Below are 5,000 nucleotides of genomic sequence, written 5' to 3'. Positions count from 1 at the left end.
TGACAGGGAGTTTTTTGCAGTCGAGACGAACGCACACTGTGTTATCGACTCACTTGCATTGGGAACCTGTGTTGCGAGTGTGAGTGGGTGCTACTGAAAGATCAAAAAGTGTTATCTTTCAGGTTAACTACGTATTTTGCTGCCATTTTAGTGAGAAGGGGTGAATTGAGGGTTACTATGGTTTTTTTTTAATTACTTGTAATGGGGGCTAATTGAGGGAGAGTTCTGTTGCTTTGTGATTGGGTCAGCAAGGCGGTGAGGATATTTTTAAATTAGTGAGCGGTGATGATTTTGTGACGTCATTGAGAGCGCTTGATGCTGCTATCCTGTTCTCTCTGTGAGCCCATTTTCTTTGTGTGGGTGAACTGAAGTATTTTGAGTGTTTGGAAAATTTCTGATTATTGTCCTCATTTGGTCATTAGAATTTGATTAAATGGTTCACATTTGCATTAGTGTTGGGGGGTTGCTGAATATTTTCTTTGTGTGGGTGGACTGAAGTATTTTGAGTGTTCAGAAAATTTCTGATTATTGTTTGTATTTGGTGTTTAGAATTTGATTAAGTGGTTCGCATTTGCATTAGTGTTGGGGGTTGCTGAATTTTTAACTTTTTAAAATTTTTTCTCCTTTCTCTTTCTACTTTTGGGGAGTTGTATGAAGTTGAGACCAGGTCAAGTACTTGGAACACGTAGGGTTATCTGTTCAGATGCGATGGCAGAGGCTAATGAAGAAATGGATAAAGTGACAATGTTGCACAAATTTACATCCATAAATGCAGGAGTTCGACCTTTTCCTGGGCTGGTTGATGGCGTTCTTCCAGTTCCTCTCAAAATTTTTATAGAGGGGATGTTGAATTTTTTATTAGCCAAGAAAATAATGGATGGGGTAGAAGCTTTCAATGAAGCAAAAGGCTTCCTTAGTTTAGATAAAGGGGATATTGGACAGTGTTGGACCTGGGATGATCTTAACGATTTTTTTAGAGCATCGCATGGAACAGCTGGAGCCGGTGATGCATTTCGAGATCTCAGATCTCTTTTCAAGGTCCGTAAAGGCCATGATTCACTGATCACATTTAGTGCCAGATGTTTTGATGCTGCAAGGGATTTTTTGAAGAAGTTGAGAAATTCTGTTTGGGTAAATGGAGGTTCTATTACGATAGAGAATCTTGAGAAGTTATTGCATTATGCGTGGATCCTGAATGACGTCCCTGATGCTATTGTAAATAGTTTTGTTACAAAGATAGAAAGAGGGTTGGATGAAAATTTACTGTTCTCTCAAATTCTTAAGCACATGTCAAAATGCCCTATAGTAGATAGCTCCTTTTTGGACGAGATGCTGAAATCTTCCGGGGCTATTCTGAAGCATCATACACAGAATAATTCTGATTCCACAATTATAGGGTCATGTGCAAAGACAGAGGATGAGAAGACTTCTGTGAGTTCAGGACCTCAGGGGTGTTGTTATAATTGTAATAGGCAAGGCCTTACTAAGAAGTTTTGTAGGGTAAAATATTGTGGCGCTTGAAAGTCTGCATATCACGGTTGGCGGTTTTGCCTGCTTCTTAAACAGAATGAGACTTGAAGCATGCCTCAGAGCACTGATCTGGCAGGTAGGAGAAGTCCTCAAGGAGGTTTTTTGGGAGCCTCTACGGGCTGACAAAATTTCTGGAGGACCAAGCAGCAGAAAGGGAAGAGATAAAATGGGTTGTTTCTTGTGATATAGGACTTCTGGGTGAACCCTCAGAGCCAAAGCCAGTGGTAAAAGGGTGTATGTATGGGGTTGATATGAATATCTTTAAAGATACAGGCACCTCTATTAATGTGATGAGTTATGAGTTGTTCCAATCTATGTTTTCTGATCATTCTTTGAGGCCTGCTAAATAGACAGTATGTGATGTGCAAGCAAATAGGTTACAGGCTTTAGGCTACTTGGATGTGTTTATCTCTTGGATAGAACTTTTACAGAACCATTTTTGGTTATACGAGGGGTTGCTTTGGGGAATACATTGTTACTGGGTCATCCAGCATGTCGGCGACACAAAATCTCGGTTCTTACAGGGGTACTGTTGGTGTACCTGGTGTTTTTGTACCTTATGAAGGAATGGATATGAGTAGAGTGGATGATGATAATGGATCGGGTATACATGAGAATTTAGTGGTGGATTCTGAATATGTTTCTTTGGGTAGGAAGTGTTATAAGGGGGTTTTTCCAGATGATGTAGTTCTAGGTCCTGGTATGGTTTCTATGGTGAAAGTTCGAGTGAAAGGTGTGCATAAACCCAGGCAGGTGTGGGGATGAGTGTAGCGAAAAGCTGAAGGGGTTAGTGTGTATAGTTTGTATAAACAATGTATCGAGTTCAGGGGATGCTTGGGCGGAGTTGCTAAACTGTAATGATTCAGTTCGGAACTATCAGAAGGGTACTTATGCAGTCGATTTGGTTGACTGGCTTAATTGCTATTGTCGGGGACAATAGTTCTAGGTCCTGGTATGGTTTCTATGGTGAAAGTTCGAGTGCCCTCTTGGCACAGTGCCCATTCCATCTCAGAATAATCTTGGCCCTGGCCAGAGAAGGTAGCCAATGTGATCTCTGTCTTAGTAACAGCTTAGACCAGACTGAGGAAGTAGTAATAGTAACTTTGTCATTTAAACATTGCAATGAGCAGCAATAACCACGTAAGTATATCTTGTGAAGCCAGTAATCGTAACTATTGTGAATAGAGCCACTGAGCTCATGATATGCATGGAATAATACCTCAGTTGAGGCAAGCATTTTCCTTATAAAGAAAAATTCACTTAAGTAACTCAGATTATATCTTTGTTTACTGTGATTGCAAATTCTAGCGTAAGACATTGAATACTTGTAAGAAATATTGTAACTTAGCCAGTTCATTGTCGTTTATGTTGGTGCTATGGCAGTGTTCTAATAGGTTATGTCATAAAAGATACAATTGAATGTACCATTTGGCTAGGACTGAATATCACGATCATCAGAGGTAACACGTAAATACCCATAAGCACCTTTGGCGGTGTTAGAGTTCTAGTAGAAATTAAGGATTGCTCATATCCCATTCTAGAGTCAGGTAGATCCTTAGTTAGTTGCATTGAGAGGGCAAAATCTGTTCAGGGGAAAAGAGTAAAGTAATCGAGGTGACCAGCTTACTTAGTACAGACCCTCACGCCCAAAAGGGAGTGATGGCCTTTTTAAGGGGGGGAGCTATCATAAATATTTTATTAGCAGTTCGACCTCCCTTCCTTGCTTTAATTGAAATATAAAAGCTCTCTTTGTTAAAGTAAGAGGGCATACCATGTAGGCAGAAGCAAGCGAGCAGAAGTTGTTTTGACCCGATCCCAACCGTCATAAGGGGTAGGAATTTTAGTTAAGAGGGATATTAGACAGGTTAGGTTTTGCTAGGACCAACCTTAGCTAGATTGTACCTTAAGCTCACTTTTCTATGACCTTTGTACTGGTGAGTTTTTTGTCATTTTACAGATGCTACCTGCACCCACACCAAGTTGGCTTGTGGGGTGAGCAGAGACCAGTGGCGACGCAAGCTACCCCAAGCTTCAAAAATCAGGCATGGAGTAACGCCAGATGGAACCCAACGTGTTTTGGAGAGCCCACCTAACCTTTGTCTCAGTCTTGAATTTGGGGGGAAGAATTGCCATTCCAGCGGACCAAGGACTTTTGATGCGAAGGTGACAATTACTCTCAGTTTTCTTTCCACTCAACTTAAACTCTCATTTTCGTGTTTCAAGTTTCCCCTCTCTTAAAGAGTCACTGACTAAGCAAATCCTAGCAAAGCCATATCCCATTTATGAAGTCAAATATATTAAGTACAATTATTGTTGCTTAGTGGAATTGCATAAATTATCCTCAAGTAGCTGTCTGTACAAAGAAAAGATGATCTTGAATCTGCTATCATCAATCAAACCAACAATATGAACTTGTCAGGAGGACATTGGAAATCGGACGACATCGACGCTTTAATCCTCAAACCGTTTCTGAAGAAGGTTTCCCAGGGAACACAACCTCCAGAATCGTCGCCAAACGGGAGTTAATGAGGCCAAAACCCACTAGGAAATTGGTTATTCTCCTCCTTCTTAGGAAATGGTCACCTGCATACCATTGGAGACTAAATGCCACACCTATATATGCTTTGTATATATACCCTTGTAACATTTCATCTGTCCATATTCTACCAGTGAACAGGGGCATAGAAGCAAGTGGCCGAAATATATGGTTGCAACGTTTAATTAGTGTTTTATGGGCCTTCTTATATTTGCATATATATATATATGTATGTATATAATCACAAAACGTCTACACAACTTCACTGTGCATATATATTCAAATTACTTGTATTAAGCTTCAATAAGGCCGGATGGTTTGGATTCCAGATTCTTTAATTTACATTGTTCTACAAGCTTTCTGAGACGCACAGTCTAAGTCTTCAGGTACCGTATTACTAAGGAGATATCATTGTTGTTGTTGTTTAAGATAAAGCCAGCCTCGTGCTGGTACGACTCTTGCTCCTGGAACAGCCGTAACTTAGGGGTATCAGCGATCTCGGATATTTGTGTATGCGTCCCACCCAACATTCTGATCCCTCAGTTAACCTCCCCGTTGATCTCCTGACCTTCCCTCCAGCATTCTTGACCCCGTGGCCGTGAGCTTAATCCTCCTTCTGGAACGAGCTTCTTTCTGCCAATCCCTTTGTTTATGCTCTTCATAGAACAGCAGATCAAATTTACTTTAGAAGAGGAGAAAGAAGGGACAATCCCTCTCTTGGGTATCAAACTCACTATAGTCCTTCGAGCGTAATTGGCCAAAAGAGGGCTTTTTCATGCAGGGAATCGGCAAATAGGGACTTCCTTGTGATTCTCTGAAAGAAGAATGTATCTGAGAAATGTGTAATTATAATTGAGGGCAGTATTGTAATTAATATACTGATAGAAATATCATATGAAAATATAAGTTAAGGAAATGTGGCACCTCTTTCCTC

The sequence above is a fragment of the Macrobrachium rosenbergii genome, chromosome 54 (assembly GCF_040412425.1).
Source record: "Macrobrachium rosenbergii isolate ZJJX-2024 chromosome 54, ASM4041242v1, whole genome shotgun sequence".
Classification (NCBI taxonomy): Eukaryota; Metazoa; Arthropoda; class Malacostraca; order Decapoda; family Palaemonidae; genus Macrobrachium; species Macrobrachium rosenbergii.
This window is presented reverse-complemented; position numbering follows the sequence as displayed.